The sequence below is a fragment of the Maylandia zebra genome, linkage group LG3 (genome assembly GCF_041146795.1).
Source record: "Maylandia zebra isolate NMK-2024a linkage group LG3, Mzebra_GT3a, whole genome shotgun sequence".
NCBI lineage: Eukaryota > Metazoa > Chordata > Actinopteri > Cichliformes > Cichlidae > Maylandia > Maylandia zebra.
This window is the reverse complement of record NC_135169.1, coordinates 52,238,819-52,255,615: the sequence shown is the minus strand read 5'-3', so window position 1 is coordinate 52,255,615 and position 16,797 is coordinate 52,238,819. Positions and strand designations below refer to the sequence as shown.

The 16,797-nt window shown below is 57.1% G+C and overlaps 10 non-coding genes across 10 annotated transcripts; all 10 read right to left on the bottom strand.

Moving 5' to 3' along the window:
* Positions 1–983: 983 nt before the first annotated feature.
* LOC143417490 (5S ribosomal RNA) lies at positions 984–1,102 on the bottom strand. Its single transcript, XR_013097712.1, has one exon. It is a non-coding gene; the product is annotated as a 5S ribosomal RNA (ribosomal RNA).
* Positions 1,103–2,434: 1,332 nt separating this feature from the next.
* LOC143417520 (5S ribosomal RNA) lies at positions 2,435–2,553 on the bottom strand. The gene has a single exon (XR_013097742.1). It is a non-coding gene; the product is annotated as a 5S ribosomal RNA (ribosomal RNA).
* A 1,291-nt stretch (positions 2,554–3,844) lies between these two features.
* Positions 3,845–3,963, bottom strand: LOC143417302 (5S ribosomal RNA). Its single transcript, XR_013097522.1, has one exon. It is a non-coding gene; the product is annotated as a 5S ribosomal RNA (ribosomal RNA).
* A 1,601-nt stretch (positions 3,964–5,564) lies between these two features.
* On the bottom strand, positions 5,565–5,683 carry LOC143417754 (5S ribosomal RNA). The gene has a single exon (XR_013097902.1). It is a non-coding gene; the product is annotated as a 5S ribosomal RNA (ribosomal RNA).
* Positions 5,684–7,404: 1,721 nt separating this feature from the next.
* LOC143417888 (5S ribosomal RNA) lies at positions 7,405–7,523 on the bottom strand. Its single transcript, XR_013098036.1, has one exon. It is a non-coding gene; the product is annotated as a 5S ribosomal RNA (ribosomal RNA).
* Positions 7,524–9,251: 1,728 nt separating this feature from the next.
* LOC143417508 (5S ribosomal RNA) lies at positions 9,252–9,370 on the bottom strand. The gene has a single exon (XR_013097730.1). It is a non-coding gene; the product is annotated as a 5S ribosomal RNA (ribosomal RNA).
* A 974-nt stretch (positions 9,371–10,344) lies between these two features.
* LOC143418012 (5S ribosomal RNA) lies at positions 10,345–10,463 on the bottom strand. The gene has a single exon (XR_013098160.1). It is a non-coding gene; the product is annotated as a 5S ribosomal RNA (ribosomal RNA).
* A 937-nt stretch (positions 10,464–11,400) lies between these two features.
* Positions 11,401–11,519, bottom strand: LOC143417480 (5S ribosomal RNA). The gene has a single exon (XR_013097702.1). It is a non-coding gene; the product is annotated as a 5S ribosomal RNA (ribosomal RNA).
* Positions 11,520–13,126: 1,607 nt separating this feature from the next.
* On the bottom strand, positions 13,127–13,245 carry LOC143418011 (5S ribosomal RNA). The gene has a single exon (XR_013098159.1). It is a non-coding gene; the product is annotated as a 5S ribosomal RNA (ribosomal RNA).
* Positions 13,246–14,422: 1,177 nt separating this feature from the next.
* On the bottom strand, positions 14,423–14,541 carry LOC143417329 (5S ribosomal RNA). Its single transcript, XR_013097550.1, has one exon. It is a non-coding gene; the product is annotated as a 5S ribosomal RNA (ribosomal RNA).
* Between the last annotated feature and the right edge of the window lie 2,256 nt (positions 14,542–16,797).

Here is a 16,797-nt window from a genome sequence, read left to right as displayed (position 1 = left end):
ACCCAAAGGCTCAGTTTAGCATTTATCTAACAGCACAGGCCCTGGATTGTTGAAGATGGCCTCAGGAACCAGCACAGGGCCTGGTGTGTTGTACATGGCCACAGCTAGCAGCACAGGGCCTGGTTTGGTGAAGATGGCCTCGGCCAGAAGCGCAGGGCCTGGTGTGATGTGAGTGGCCTGAGCAAGAGCCACAGGCCCTGGTGTGGTGTAAGTGGCCTCAGCCAGAAGCCACAGGCACTGGTGTGGTGTAAGTGGCCTCAGCCAGCAGCCACAGGCCCTGGTGTGGTGTAAGTGGCCTCAGCCAGCAGCCACAGGCCCTGGTGTGGTGTAAGTGGCCTCAGCCAGCAGCCACAGGCCCTGGTGTGGTGTAAGTGGCCTCAACCAGAGCCACAGGTCCTGGTGTGGTGTAAGTGGCCTCAGCCAGTGCCACAGGCCCTGGTGTGGTGTAAGTGGCCTGAGCAAGAGCCACAGACCCTGGTGTGGTGTAATTGGCCTCAATAGCAACTAATGCCCTGGTGTGGTGTAGGTGGCCTCAGCCAGCAGCCACAGGCCCTGGTGTGGTGTAAGTGGCCTCAATAGCAACTAATGCCCTGGTGTGGTGTAAGTGGCCTCATCCAGCAGCCACAGGCCCTGGTGTGGTGTAAGTGGCCTGAGCAAGAGCCACAGACCCTGGTGTGGTGTAATTGGCCTCAATAGCAACTAAGGCCCTGGTGTGGTGTAGGTGGCCTCAGCCAGCAGCCACAGGCCCTGGTGTGGTGTAAGTGGCCTCAGCCAGCAGCCACAGGCCCTGATGTGGTGTAAGTGGCCCCAGCCGGTCACTCAGGCCCTGGTGTGGTGTAGGTGGCATCAGCTAGCAGCACAAGACATTGGAAAACAGCCAAAAGCAATGTCGTTAATGTGCCCTCATTAATGGGCAGCTGCTTTTGGTCTTTTAATACACCCCTTCTCTGGATCAAAAGCGGTTCAATGACATGAAAATGAAAGGCTTACAGCACCAGGTATTCCCAGGCATACTCCCATCCAAGTACTACCCAAGCCCAGCCCTGCTTAGCTTCCGAGATCAGACGAGGTCGGGCGTGCTCAGGGTGGTATGGCCGTAAGCTGCTGGCCCCAGCACAATGTCTCAATTTATGGATTCAACTGATTAGGTGGCAAGTACCTGAAGTTACGAAGACAATCCTTTAACCATACCTGCATGTTTGCATAATACCCTAACCCAAAGGCTCAGTTTAGCATTTATCTAACAGCACAGGCCCTGGATTGTTGAAGATGGCCTCAGGAACCAGCACAGGGCCTGGTGTGTTGTACATGGCCACAGCTAGCAGCACAGGGCCTGGTTTGGTGAAGATGGCCTCGGCCAGAAGCGCAGGGCCTGGTGTGATATGAGTGGCCTGAGCAAGAGCCACAGGCCCTGGTGTGGTGTAAGTGGCCTGAGCAAGAGCCACAGGCCCTGGTGTGGTGTAAGTGCCCTCAGCCAGCAGCCACAGGCACTGGTGTGGTGTAAGTGACCTCAGCCAGCAGCCACAGGCCCTGGTGTGATGTGAGTGGCCTGAGCAAGAGCCACAGGCCCTGGTGTGGTGTAAGTGGCCTCAGCCAGAAGCCACAGGCACTGGTGTGGTGTAAGTGGCCTCAGCCAGCAGCCACAGGCCCTGGTGTGGTGTAAGTGGCCTCAGCCAGCAGCCACAGGCCCTGGTGTGGTGTAAGTGGCCTCAGCCAGCAGCCACAGGCCCTGGTGTGGTGTAAGTGGCCTCAGCCAGAGCCACAGGCCCTGGTGTGGTGTAAGTGGCCTGAGCAAGAGCCACAGACCCTGGTGTGGTGTAATTGGCCTCAATAGCAACTAATGCCCTGGTGTGGTGTAGGTGGCCTCAGCCAGTGCCACAGGCCCTGGTGTGGTGTAAGTGGCCTGAGCAAGAGCCACAGACCCTGGTGTGGTGTAATTGGCCTCAATAGCAACTAATGCCCTGGTGTGGTGTAGGTGGCCTCAGCCAGCAGCCACAGGCCCTGGTGTGGTGTAAGTGGCCTCAGCCAGCAGCCACAGGCCCTGGTGTGGTGTAAGTGGCCTGAGCAAGAGCCACAGACCCTGGTGTGGTGTAATTGGCCTCAATAGCAACTAAGGCCCTGGTGTGGTGTAGGTGGCCTCAGCCAGCAGCCACAGGCCCTGGTGTGGTGTAAGTGGCCTCAGCCAGCAGCCACAGGCCCTGGTGTGGTGTAAGTGGCCTCAGCCAGCAGCCACAGGCCCTGATGTGGTGTAAGTGGCCCCAGCCGGTCACTCAGGCCCTGGTGTGGTGTAGGTGGCATCAGCTAGCAGCACAAGACATTGGAAAACAGCCAAAAGCAATGTCGTTAATGTGCCCTCATTAATGGGCAGCTGCTTTTGGTCTTTTAATACACCCCTTCTCTGGATCAAAAGCGGTTCAATGACATGAAAATGAAAGGCTTACAGCACCAGGTATTCCCAGGTAGTCTCCCATCCAAGTACTAACCAAGCCCAGCCCTGCTTAGCTTCCGAGATCAGACGAGGTCGGGCGTGCTCAGGGTGGTATGGCCGTAAGCTGCTGGCCCCAGCACAATGTCTCAATTTATGGATTCAACTGATTAGGTGGCAAGTACCTGAAGTTACGAAAACAATCCTTTAACCATACCTGCATGTTTGCATAATACCCTAACCCAATGGCTCAGTTTAGCATTTATCTAACAGCACAGACCCTGGATTGTTGAAGATGGCCTCAGGAACCAGCACAGGGCCTGGTTTGGTGAAGATGGCCTCGCCCAGAAGCGCAGGGCCTGGTGTGATGTGAGTGGCCTGAGCAAGAGCCACAGGCCTTGGTGTGGTGTAAGTGGCCTCAGCCAGAAGCCACAGGCACTGGTGTGGTGTAAGTGGCCTCAGCCAGCAGCCACAGGCCCTGGTGTGGTGTAATTGGCCTCAATAGCAACTAAGGCCCTGGTGTGGTGTATGTGGCCTCAGCCAGCAGCCACAGGCCCTTGTGTGGTGTACATGGCCACAGCCAGCAGCCACAGGCCCTGGTGTGGTGTAAGTGGCCTCAATAGCAACTAAGGCCGTGGTGTGGTGTAAGTGGCCTCAGCCAGCAGCCACAGGCCTTGGTGTGGTGTAAGTCGCCTCATCCAGCAGCCACAGGCCCTGGTGTGGTGTAAGTGGCCTCAGCCAGCAGCCACAGGCCCTGGTGTGGTGTAAGTGGCCTCAGCCAGTGCCAGAGGCCCTGGTGTGGTGTAATTGGCCTCAATAGCAACTAAGGCCCTGGTGTGGTGTATGTGGCCTCAGCCAGCAGCCACAGGCCCTGGTGTGGTGTAAGTGGCCTCAGAAGCAAATAAGGCCGTGGTGTGGTGTAAGTGGCCTCAGCCAGAGCCACAGGCCCTGGTGTGGTGTAAGTGGCCTGAGCAAGAGCCACAGGCCCTGGTGTGGTGTAAGTGGTCTCAACCAGCAGCCACAGGCCCTTGTGTGGTGTAAGTGGCCTCAGCCAGCAGCCACAGGCCCTGGTGTGGTGTAAGTGGCCTGAGCAAGAGCCACAGACCCTGGTGTGGTGTAATTGGCCTCAATAGCAACTAAGGCCCTGGTGTGGTGTAAGTGGCCTCAGCCAGCAGCCACAGGCCTTGGTGTGGTGTAAGTGGCCTCAGCCAGAGCCACAGGCCCTGATATGGTGTAAGTGGCCCCAGCCGGTCACTCAGGCCCTGGTGTGGTGTAGGTGGCATCAGCTAGCAGCACAAGACATTGGAAAACAGCCAAAAGCAATGTCGTTAATGTGCCCTCATTAATGGGCAGCTGCTTTTGGTCTTTTAATACACCCCTTCTCTGGATCAAAAGCGGTTCAATGACATGAAAATGAAAGGCTTACAGCACCAGGTATTCCAAGGAAGTCTCCCATCCAAGTACTAACCAAGCCCAGCCCTGCTTAGCTTCCGAGATCAGATGAGGTCAGGCGTGCTCAGGGTGGTATGGCCGTAAGCTGCTGGCTCCAGCACAATGTCTCAATTTATGGATTCAAGTAATTAGGTGGCAAGTACCTGAAGTTACGAAGACAATCCTATAACCATACCTGCATGTTTGCATAATACCCTAACCCAAAGGGTCAGTTTAGCATTTATCCAACAGCACAGGCCCTGGATTGTTGAAGATGGCCTCAGGAACCAGAACAGGGCCTGGTGTGTTGTACATGGCCACAGCTAGCAGCACAGGGCCTGGTTTGGTGAAGATGGCCTCGGCCAGAAGCACAGGCCCTGGTGTGATATGAGTGGCCTGAGCAAGAGCCACAGGCCCTGGTGTGGTGTAATTGGCCTCAATAGCAACTAAGGCCCTGGTGTGGTGTAAGTGGCCTCAGCCAGAGCCACAGGCCCTTGTGTGGTGTAAGTGGCCTCAGCCAGAGCCACAGGCCATGGTGTGGTGTAAGTGGCCTCAATAGCAACTAAGGCCCTGGTGTGGTGTAAGTGGCCTCAGCCAGAGCCACAGGCCCTGGTGTGGTGTAAGTGGCCTGAGCAAGAGCCACAGACCCTGGTGTGGTGTACATGGCCTCAATAGCAACTAATGCCCTGGTGTGGTGTAAGTGGCCTCAGCCAGCAGCCACAGGCCCTGGTGTGGTGTAAGTGGCCTCAGCCAGCAGCCACAGGCCTTGGTGTGGTGTAAGTGGCCTCAATAGCAACTAAGGCCGTGGTGTGGTGTAAGTGGCCTCAGCAAGAGTCACAGACCCTGGTGTGGTGTAATTGGCCTCAATAGCAACTAATGCCCTGGTGTGGTGTAGGTGGCCTCAGCCAGCAGCCACAGGCCCTGGTGTGGTGTAAGTGGCCTCAGAAGCAAATAAGGCCCTGGTGTGGTGTAAGTGGCCTCAATAGCAACTAAGGCCCTGGTGTGGTGTAAGTGGCCTCAGCCAGCAGCACAGGGCCTGGTGTGTTGTACATGGCCACAGCAAGCAGCACTGGGCCAGGTTTGGTGAAGATGGCCTTGGCCAGAAGCACAGGGTCTGGTGTGATATGAGTGGCCTGAGCAAGAGCCACAGGCCCTGGTGTGGTGTAGGTGGCCTCAGCCAGCAGCCACAGGCCCTTGTGTGGTGTAAGTGGCCTCAGCCAGCAGCCACAGGCCCTGGTGTGGTGTAAGTGGCCTCAGCCAGCAGCCACAGGCCCTTGTGTGGTGTAAGTGGCCTCAGCCAGCAGCCACAGGCCCTGGTGTGGTTTAAGTGGCCTCAGCCAGCAGCCACAGGCCCTGGTGTGGTGTAAGTGGCCTCAGCCAGCAGCCACAGGCCCTGGTGTGGTGTAAGTGGCCTCAGCCAGCAGCCACAGGCCCTGGTGTGGTGTAAGTGGCCTCAGCCAGCAGCCACAGGCCCTGGTGTGGTGTAAGTGGCCTCAGCCAGAGCCACAGGCCCTGATGTGGTGTAAGTGGCCCCAGCCGGTCACTCAGGCCCTGGTGTGGTGTAGGTGGCATCAGCTAGCAGCACAAGACATTGGAAAAGAGCCAAAAGCAATGTCGTTAATGTGCCCTCATTAATGGGCAGCTGCTTTTGGTCTTTTAATACACCCCTTCTCTGGATCAAAAGCGGTTCAATGACATGAAAATGAAAGGCTTACAGCACCAGGTATTCCCAGGCAGTCTCCCATCCAAGTACTAACCAAGCCCAGCCCTGCTTAGCTTCCGAGATCAGACGAGGTCGGGCGTGCTCAGGGTGGTATGGCCGTAAGCTGCTGGCCCCAGCACAATGTCTCAATTTATGGATTCAACTGATTAGGTGGCAAGTACCTGAAGTTACGAAGACAATCCTTTAACCATACCTGCATGTTTGCATAATACCCTAACCCAAAGGCTCAGTTTAGCATTTATCTAACAGCACAGACCCTGGATTGTTGAAGATGGCCTCAGGAACCAGCACAGGGCCTGGTGTGTTGTACATGGCCACAGCTAGCAGCACAGGGCCTGGTTTGGTGAAGATGGCCTCGGCCAGAAGCACAGGGCCTGGTGTGATGTGAGTGGCCTGAGCAAGAGCCACAGGCCTTGGTGTGGTGTAAGTGGCCTCAGCCAGAAGCCACAGGCACTGGTGTGGTGTAAGTGCCCTCAGCCAGCAGCCACAGGCCCTGGTGTGGTGTAAGTGGCCTCAGCCAGCAGCCACAGGCCCTGGTGTGGTGTAAGTGGCCTCAGCCAGCAGCCACAGGCCCTGGTGTGGTGTAAGTGGCCTCAGCCAGTGCCACAGGCCCTGGTGTGGTGTAAGTGGCCTGAGCAAGAGTCACAGACCCTGGTGTGGTGTAATTGGCCTCAATAGCAACTAAGGCCCTGGTGTGGTGTAAGTGGCCTCAGCCAGAAGCCACAGGCACTGGTGTGGTGTAAGTGGCCTCAGCCAGCAGCCACAGGCCCTGGTGTGGTGTAAGTGGCCTCAGCCAGCAGCCACAGGCCCTGGTGTGGTGTAAGTGGCCTCAGCCAGAGCCACAGGCCCTGGTGTGGTGTAAGTGGCCTCAGCCAGTGCCACAGGCCCTGGTGTGGTGTAAGTGGCCTGAGCAAGAGCCACAGACCCTGGTGTGGTGTAATTGGCCTCAATAGCAACTAATGCCCTGGTGTGGTGTAGGTGGCCTCAGCCAGCAGCCACAGGCCCTGGTGTGGTGTAAGTGGCCTCAATAGCAACTAATGCCCTGGTGTGGTGTAAGTGGCCTCAGCCAGCAGCCACAGGCCCTGGTGTGGTGTAAGTGGCCTGAGCAAGAGCCACAGACCATGGTGTGGTGTAATTGGCCTCAATAGCAACTAAGGCCCTGGTGTGGTGTAAGTGGCCTCAATAGCAACTAAGGCCCTGGTGTGGTGTATGTGGCCTCAGCCAGCAGCCACAGGCCCTGGTGTGGTGTAAGTGGCCTCAATAGCAACTAAGGCCGTGGTGTGGTGTAAGTGGCCTCAGCCAGCAGCCACAGGCCCTGGTGTGGTGTAAGTGGCCTCAGCCAGCAGCCACAGGCCCTGGTGTGGTGTAAGTGGCCTGAGCAAGAGCCACAGGCCCTGGTGTGGTGTAAGTGGCCTCAATAGCAACTAAGGCCCTGGTGTGGTGTATGTGGCCTCAGCCAGCAGCCACAGGCCCTGGTGTGGTGTAAGTGGCCTCAATAGCAACTAAGGCCCTGGTGTGGTGTAGGTGGCCTCAGCCAGCAGCCACAGGCCCTGGTGTGGTGTAAGTGGCCTCAGCCAGCAGCCACAGGCCGTGGTGTGGTGTAAGTGGCCTCAGCCAGAGCCACAGGCCCTGATGTGGTGTAAGTGGCCCCAGCCGGTCACTCAGGCCCTGGTGTGGTGTAGGTGGCATCAGCTAGCAGCACAAGACATTGGAAAACAGCCAAAAGCAATGTCGTTAATGTGCCCTCATTAATGGGCAGCTGCTTTTGGTCTTTTAATACACCCCTTCTCTGGATCAAAAGCGGTTCAATGACATGAAAATGAAAGGCTTACAGCACCAGGTATTCCCAGGCAGTCTCCCATCCAAGTACTAACCAAGCCCAGCCCTGCTTAGCTTCCGAGATCAGACGAGGTCGGGCGTGCGCAGGGTGGTATGGCCGTAAGCTGCTAGCCCCAGCACAATGTCTCAATTTATGGATTCAACTGATTAGGTGGCAAGTACCTGAAGTTACGAAGACAATCCTATAACCATACATGCATGTTTGCATAATACCATAACCCAAAGGCTCAGTTTGGCATTTATCTAACAGCACAGGCCCTGGATTGTTGAAGATGGCCTCTGGAACCAGCACAGGGCCTGGTGTGTTGTACATGGCCACAGCAAGCAGCACAGGGCCAGGTTTGGTGAAGATGGCCTCGGCCAGAAGCACAGGGTCTGGTGTGATATGAGTGGCCTGAGCAAGAGCCACAGGCCCTGGTGTGGTGTAGGTGGCCTCAGCCAGCAGCCACAGGCCCTTGTGCGGTGTAAGTGGCCTCAGCCAGCAGCCACAGGCCCTGGTGTGGTGTAAGTGGCCTCAGCCAGAAGCCACAGGCACTGGTGTGGTGTAAGTGCCCTCAGCCAGCAGCCACAGGCCCTGGTGTGGTGTAAGTGACCTCAGCCAGCAGCCACAGGCCCTGGTGTGGTGTAAGTGGCCTCAGCCAGCAGCCACAGGCCCTGGTGTGGTGTAAGTGGACTCAGCCAGTGCCACAGGCCCTGGTGTGGTGTAAGTGGCCTGAGCAAGAGTCACAGACCCTGGTGTGGTGTAATTGGCCTCAATAGCAACTAATGCCCTGGTGTGGTGTAAGTGACCTCAGCCAGCAGCCACAGGCCCTGGTGTGGTGTAAGTGGCCTCAGCCAGCAGCCACAGGCCCTGGTGTGGTGTAAGTGGCCTGAGCAAGAGTCACAGACCTTGGTGTGGTGTAATTGGCCTCAATAGCAACTAATGCCCTGGTGTGGTGTAAGTGACCTCAGCCAGCAGCCACAGGCACTGGTGTGGTGTAACTGCCCTCAGCCAGCAGCCACAGGCCCTGGTGTGGTGTAAGTGGCCTCAGCCAGCAGCCACAGGCCCTGGTGTGGTGTAAGTGGCCTCAGCCAGCAGCCACAGGCCCTGGTGTGGTGTAAGTGGCCTGAGCAAGAGCCACAGGCCCTGGTGTGGTGTAAGTGGCCTCAGCCAGAAGCCACAGGCACTGGTGTGGTGTAAGTGCCCTCAGCCAGCAGCCACAGGCCCTGGTGTGGTGTAAGTGACCTCAGCCAGAGCCACAGGCCCTGGTGTGGTGTAAGTGGCCTCAGCCAGCAGCCACAGGCCCTGGTGTGGTGTAAGTGGCCTCAGCCAGTGCCACAGGCCCTGGTGTGGTCTAAGTGGCCTGAGCAAGAGTCACAGACCCTGGTGTGGTGTAATTGGCCTCAATAGCAACTAATGCCCTGGTGTGGTGTAGGTGGCCTCAGCCAGCAGCCACAGGCCCTGGTGTGGTGTAAGTGGCCTCAGCCAGTGCCACAGGCCCTGGTGTGGTGTAAGTGGCCTGAGCAAGAGCCACAGACCCTGGTGTGGTGTAATTGGCCTCAATAGCAAATAATGCCCTGGTGTGGTGTAAGTGGCCTCAGCCAGCAGCCACAGGCCCTGGTGTGGTGTAAGTGGCCTCAGCCAGCAGCCACAGGCCCTGATGTGGTGTAAGTGGCCCCAGCCGGTCACTCAGGCCCTGGTGTGGTGTAGGTGGCATCAGCTAGCAGCACAAGACATTGGAAAACAGCCAAAAGCAATGTCGTTAATGTGCCCTCATTAATGGGCAGCTGCTTTTGGTCTTTTAATACACCCCTTCTCTGGATCAAAAGCGGTTCAATGACATGAAAATGAAAGGCTTACAGCACCAGGTATTCCCAGGTAGTCTCCCATCCAAGTACTAACCAAGCCCAGCCCTGCTTAGCTTCCGAGATCAGACGAGGTCGGGCGTGCTCAGGGTGGTATGGCCGTAAGCTGCTGGCCCCAGCACAATGTCTCAATTTATGGATTCAAGTGATTAGGTGGCAAGTACCTGAAGTTACGAAGACAATCCTATAACCATACCTGCATGTTTGCATAATACCCTAACCCAAAGGCTCAGTTTAGCATTTATCCAACAGCACAGGCCCTGGATTGTTGAAGATGGCCTCAAGAACCAGAACAGGGCCTGGTGTGTTGTACATGGCCACAGCTAGCAGCACAGGGCCTGGTTTGGTGAAGATGGCCTCGGCCAGAAGCACAGGGCCTGGTGTGATATGAGTGGCCTGAGCAAGAGCCACAGGCCCTGGTGTGGAGTAAGTGGCCTGAGCAAGAGCCACAGGCCCTGGTGTGGTGTAAGTGGCCTGAGCAAGAGCAACAGGCCCTGGTGTGGTGTAATTGGCCTCAATAGCAACTAAGGCCCTGGTGTGGTGTATGTGGCCTCAGCCAGCAGCCACAGGCCCTGGTGTGGTGTAAGTGGCCTCAGAAGCAAATAAGGCCGTGGTGTGGTGTATGTGGCCTCAGCCAGCAGCCACAGGCCCTGGTGTGGTGTAAGTGGCCTCAATAGCAACTAAGGCCCTGGTGTGGTGTAAGTGGCCTCAGCCAGCAGCCACAGGCCTTGGTGTGGTGTAAGTGGCCTCATCCAGCAGCCACAGACCCTGGTGTGGTGTAAGTGGCCTCAGCCAGAGCCACAGGCCCTGGTGTGGTGTAATTGGCCTCAATAGCAACTAATGCCCTGGTGTGGTGTAAGTGGCCTCAGCCAGCAGCCACAGGCCCTGATGTGGTGTAAGTGGCCGCAGCCGGTCACTCAGGCCCTGGTGTGGTGTAGGTGGCATCAGCTAGCAGCACAAGACATTGGAAAAGAGCCAAAAGCAATGTCGTTAATGTGCCCTCATTAATGGGCAGCTGCTTTTGGTCTTTTAATACACCCCTTCTCTGGATCAAAAGCGGTTCAATGACATGAAAATGAAAGGCTTACAGCACCAGGTATTCCAAGGAAGTCTCCCATCCAAGTACTAACCAAGCCCAGCCCTGCTTAGCTTCCGAGATCAGACGAGGTCGGGCGTGCTCAGGGTGGTATGGCCGTAAGCTGCTGGCCCCAGCACAATGTCTCAATTTATGGATTCAACTGATTAGGTGGCAAGTACCTGAAGTTACGAAGACAATCCTATAACCATACCTGCATGTTTGCATAATACCCTAACCCAAAGGCTCAGTTTGGCATTTATCTAACAGCACAGGCCCTGGATTGTTGAAGATGGCCTCAGGAACCAGCACAGGGCCTGGTGTGTTGTACATGGCCACAGCAAGCAGCACAGGGCCAGGTTTGGTGAAGATGGCCTCGGCCAGAAGCACAGGGTCTGGTGTGATATGAGTGGCCTGAGCAACAGCCACAGGCCCTGGTGTGTTGTAAGTGGCCTCAGCCAGCAGCCACAGGCCCTGGTGTGGTGTGGGTGGCCTCAGCCAGCAGCCACAGGCCCTTGTGTGGTGTAAGTGGCCTCAGCCAGCAGCCACAGGCCCTGGTGTGGTGTAAGTGGCCTCAGCCAGTGCCACAGGCCCTGGTGTGGTGTAATTGGCCTCAATAGCAACTAAGGCCCTGGTGTGGTGTAGGTGGCCTCAGCCAGCAGCCACAGGCCCTGGTGTGGTGTAAGTGGCCTCAATAGCAACTAATGCCCTGGTGTGGTGTAAGTGGCCTCAGCCAGCAGCCACAGGCCCTGGTGTGGTGTAATTGGCCTCAATAGCAACTAAGGCCCTGGTGTGGTGTAGGTGGCCTCAGCCAGCAGCCACAGGCCCTGGTGTGGTGTAAGTGGCCTCAGCCAGAGCCACAGGCCCTGATGTGGTGTAAGTGGCCCCAGCCGGTCACTCAGGCCCTGGTGTGGTGTAGGTGGCATCAGCTAGCAGCACAAGACATTGGAAAACAGCCAAAAGCAGTGTCGTTAATGTGCCCTCATTAATGGGCAGCTGCTTTTGGTCTTTTAATACACCCCTTCTCTGGATCAAAAGCGGTTCAATGACATGAAAATGAAAGGCTTACAGTACCAGGTATTCCCAGGCAGTCTCCCATCCAAGTACTAACCAAGCCCAGCCCTTCTTAGCTTCCGAGATCAGACGAGGTCGGGCGTGCTCAGGGTGGTATGGCCGTAAGCTGCTGGCCCCAGCACAATGTCTCAATTTATGGATTCAACTGATTAGGTGGCAAGTACCTGAAGTTACGAAGACAATCCTATAACCATACCTGCATGTTTGCATAATACCCTAACCCAAAGGCTCAGTTTGGCATTTATCTAACAGCACAGGCCCTGGATTGTTGAAGATGGCCTCAGGAACCAGCACAGGGCCTGGTGTGTTGTACATGGCCACAGCAAGCAGCACAGGGCCAGGTTTGGTGAAGATGGCCTCGGCCAGAAGCACAGGGTCTGGTGTGATATGAGTGGCCTGAGCAAGAGCCACAGGCCCTGGTGTGGTGTAAGTGGCCTCAGCCAGCAGCCACAGGCCCTGGTGTGGTGTGGGTGGCCTCAGCCAGCAGCCACAGGCCCTTGTGTGGTGTAAGTGGCCTCAGCCAGCAGCCACAGGCCCTGGTGTGGTGTAAGTGGCCTCAGCCAGTGCCACAGGCCCTGGTGTGGTGTAAGTGGCCTCAGCCAGCAGCCACAGGCCCTGGTGTGGTGTAATTGGCCTCAATAGCAACTAAGGCCCTGGTGTTGTGTATGTGGCCTCAGCCAGCAGCCACAGGCCCTGGTGTGGTGTAAGTGGCCTCAATAGCAACTAATGCCCTGGTGTGGTGTAAGTGGCCTCAGCCAGCAGCCACAGGCACTGGTGTGGTGTAAGTGCCCTCAGCCAGCAGCCACAGGCCCTGGTGTGGTGTAAGTGGCCTCAGCCAGAGCCACAGGCCCTGGTGTGGTGTAAGTGGCCTCAGCCAGAAGCCACAGGCACTGGTGTGGTGTAAGTGCCCTCAGCCAGCAGCCACAGGCCCTGGTGTGGTGTAAGTGGCCTCAGCCAGCAGCCACAGGCCCTGGTGTGGTGTAAGTGGCCTCAGCCAGTGCCACAGGCCCTGGTGTGGTGTAAGTGGCCTGAGCAAGAGCCACAGACCCTGGTGTGGTGTAATTGGCCTCAATAGCAACTAATGCCCTGGTGTGGTGTAAGTGGCCTCAGCCAGCAGCCACAGGCCCTGGTGTGGTGTAAGTGGCCTCAGCCAGCAGCCACAGGCCCTGATGTGGTGTAAGTGGCCCCAGCCGGTCACTCAGGCCCTGGTGTGGTGTAAGTGGCCTCAGAAGCAAATAAGGCCGTGGTGTGGTGTAAGTGGCCTCAGCCAGAGCCACAGGCCCTGGTGTGGTGTAAGTGGCCTCAATAGCAACTAAGGCCCTGGTGTGGTGTAAGTGGCCTCATCCAGCAGCCACAGGCCTTGGTGTGGTGTAAGTCGCCTCATCCAGCAGCCACAGGCCCTGGTGTGGTGTAAGTGGCCTCAATAGCAAGTAAGGCCCTGGTGTGGTGTAGGTGGCCTCAGCCAGCAGCCACAGGCCCTGGTGTGGTGTAAGTGGCCTCAGCCAGCAACCACAGGCCCTGATGTGGTGTAAGTGGCCCCAGCCGGTCACTCAGGCCCTGGTGTGGTGTAAGTGGCATCAGCTAGCAGCACAAGACATTGGAAAACAGCCAAAAGCAATGTCGTTAATGTGCCCTCATTAATGGGCAGCTGCTTTTGGTCTTTTAATACACCCCTTCTCTGGATCAAAAGCGGTTCAATGACATGAAAATGAAAGGCTTACAGCACCAGGTATTCCAAGGAAGTCTCCCATCCAAGTACTAACCAAGCCCAGCCCTGCTTAGCTTCCGAGATCAGACGAGGTCGGGCGTGCTCAGGGTGGTATGGCCGTAAGCTGCTGGCCCCAGCACAATGTCTCAATTTATGGATTCAACTGATTAGGTGGCAAGTACCTGAAGTTACGAAGACAATCCTATAACCATACCTGCATGTTTGCATAATACCCTAACCCAAAGGCTCAGTTTAGCATTTATCCAACAGCACAGGCCCTGGATTGTTGAAGATGGCCTCAGGAACCAGAACAGGGCCTGGTGTGTTGTACATGGCCACAGCTAGCAGCACAGGGCCTGGTTTGGTGAAGATGGCCTCGGCCAGAAGCACAGGGCCTGGTGTGATATGAGTGGCCTGAGCAAGAGCCACAGGCCCTGGTGTGGAGTAAGTGGCCTGAGCAAGAGCCACAGGCCCTGGTGTGGTGTAAGTGGCCTGAGCAAGAGCAACAGGCCCTGGTGTGGTGTAATTGGCCTCAATAGCAACTAAGGCCCTGGTGTGGTGTATGTGGCCTCAGCCAGCAGCCACAGGCCCTGGTGTGGTGTAAGTGGCCTCAGAAGCAAATAAGGCCGTGGTGTTGTGTATGTGGCCTCAGCCAGCAGCCACAGGCCCTTGGTGTGGTGTAAGTGGCCTCAGCCAGCAGCCACAGGCCCTGGTGTGGTGTGGGTGGCCTCAGCCAGCAGCCACAGGCCCTTGGTGTGGTGTAAGTCGCCTCATCCAGCAGCCACAGGCCCTGATGTGGTGTAAGTGGCCTCAGCCAGAGCCACAGGCCCTGGTGTGGTGTAAGTGGCCTCAGCCAGAGCCACAGGGTCTGGTGTGATATGAGTGGCCTGAGCAAGAGCCACAGGCCCTGGTGTGGTGTAAGTGGCCTCAGCCAGCAGCCACAGGCCCTGGTGTGGTGTGGGTGGCCTCAGCCAGCAGCCACAGGCCCTTGGTGTGGTGTAAGTCGCCTCATCCAGCAGCCACAGGCCCTGATGTGGTGTAAGTGGCCTCAGCCAGAGCCACAGGCCCTGGTGTGGTGTAAGTGGCCTCAGCCAGAGCCACAGGCCCTGATGTGGTGTAAGTGGCCCCAGCCGGTCACTCAGGCCCTGGTGTGGTGTAGGTGGCATCAGCTAGCAGCACAAGACATTGGAAAACAGCCAAAAGCAGTGTCGTTAATGTGCCCTCATTAATGGGCAGCTGCTTTTGGTCTTTTAATACACCCCTTCTCTGGATCAAAAGCGGTTCAATGACATGAAAATGAAAGGCTTACAGCACCAGGTATTCCCAGGCAGTCTCCCATCCAAGTACTAACCAAGCCCAGCCCTTCTTAGCTTCCGAGATCAGACGAGGTCGGGCGTGCTCAGGGTGGTATGGCCGTAAGCTGCTGGCCCCAGCACAATGTCTCAATTTATGGATTCAACTGATTAGGTGGCAAGTACCTGGAGTTACGAAGACAATCCTATAACCATACCTGCATGTTTGCATAATACCCTAACCCAAAGGCTCAGTTTAGCATTTATCCAACAGCACAGGCCCTGGATTGTTGAAGATGGCCTCAGGAACCAGAACAGGGCCTGGTGTGTTGTACATGGTCACAGCTAGCAGCACAGGGCCTGGTTTGGTGAAGATGGCCTCGGCCAGAAGCACAGGGCCTGGTGTGATATGAGTGGCCTGAGCAAGAGCCACAGGCCCTGGTGTGGAGTAAGTGGCCTGAGCAAGAGCCACAGGCCCTGGTGTGGTGTAAGTGGCCTGAGCAAGAGCCACAGGCCCTGGTGTGGTGTAATTGGCCTCAATAGCAACTAAGGCCCTGGTGTGGTGTAAGTGGCCTCAGCCAGAGCCACAGGCCCTGGTGTGGTGTAAGTGGCCTCAGAACCAGCAGCCACAGGCCCTGGTGTGGTGTAAGTGGCCTCAGCCAGCAGCCACAGGCCCTGGTGTGGTGTAAGTGGCCTCAGCCAGCAGCCACAGGCCCTGGTGTGGTGTAAGTGGCCTCAGCCAGAGCCACAGGCCCTGGTGTGGTGTAAGTGGCCTCAGCCAGTGCCACAGGCCCTGGTGTGGTGTAAGTGGCCTGAGCAAGAGCCACAGACCCTGGTGTGGTGTAATTGGCCTCAATAGCAACTAATGCCCTGGTGTGGTGTAGGTGGCCTCAGCCAGCAGCCACAGGCCCTGGTGTGGTGTAAGTGGCCTCAATAGCAACTAAGGCCCTGGTGTGGTGTAGGTGGCCTCAGCCAGCAGCCACAGGCCCTGGTGTGGTGTAAGTGGCCTCAGCCAGCAGCCACAGGCCCTGGTGTGGTGTAAGTGGCCTCAGCCAGCAGCCACAGGCCCTGGTGTGGTGTAAGTGGCCTCAGCCAGTGCCACAGGCCCTGGTGTGGTGTAAGTGGCCTGAGCAAGAGCCACAGACCCTGGTGTGGTGTAATTGGCCTCAATAGCAACTAATGCCCTGGTGTGGTGTAAGTGGCCTGAGCAAGAGCCACAGGCCCTGGTGTGGTGTAACTGGCCTGAGCAAGAGCCACAGGCCCTGGTGTGGTGTAAGTGGTCTCAGCCAGCAGCCACAGGCCCTGGTGTGGTGTAAGTGGCCTCAGCCAGCAGCCACAGGCCCTGGTGTGGTGTAAGGGGCCTCAGCCAGCAGCCACAGGCCCTGGTGTGGTGTAAGTGGCCTCAGCCAACAGCCACAGGCCCTGGTGTGGTGTAAGTGGCCTCAGCCAGTGCCACAGACCCTGGTGTGGTGTAAGTGGCCTGAGCAAGAGTCACAGACCCTGGTGTGGTGTAATTGGCCTCAATAGCAACTAATGCCCTGGTGTGGTGTAGGTGGCCTCAGCCAGCAGCCACAGGCCCTGGTGTGGTGTAAGTGGCCTCAGCCAGTGCCACAGGCCCTGGTGTGGTGTAAGTGGCCTGAGCAAGAGCCACAGAACCTGGTGTGGTGTAATTGGCCTCAATAGCAACTAATGCCCTGGTGTGGTGTAAGTGGCCTCAGCCAGCAGCCACAGGCCCTGGTGTGGTGTAAGTGGCCTCAGCCAGTGCCACAGGCCCTGGTGTGGTGTAAGTGGCCTGAGCAAGAGCCACAGACCCTGGTGTGGTGTAATTGGCCTCAATAGCAACTAAGGCCCTGGTGTGGTGTAAGTGGCCTCAGCCAGCAGCCACAGGCCCTGGTGTGGTGTAAGTGTCCTGAGCAAGAGCCACAGACCCTGGTGTGGTGTAATTGGCCTCAATAGCAACTAATGCCCTGGTGTGGTGTAGGTGGCCTCAGCCAGCAGCCACAGGCCCTGGTGTGGTGTAAGTGGCCTGAGCAAGAGCCACAGACCCTGGTGTGGTGTAATTGGCCTCAATAGCAACTAATGCCCTGGTGTGGTGTAGGTGGCCTCAGCCAGCAGCCACAGGCCCTGGTGTGGTGTAGGTGGCCTCAGCCAGCAGCCACAGGCCCTGGTGTGGTGTAAGTGGCCTCAGCCAGTGCCACAGGCCCTGATGTGGTGTAAGTGGCCCCAGCCGGTCACTCAGGCCCTTGTGTGGTGTAAGTGGCCTGAGCAAGAGCCACAGACCCTGGTGTGGTGTAATTGGCCTCAATAGCAACTAAGGCCCTGGTGTGGTGTAGGTGGCCTCAGCCAGCAGCCACAGGCCCTGGTGTGGTGTAAGTGGCCTCAGCC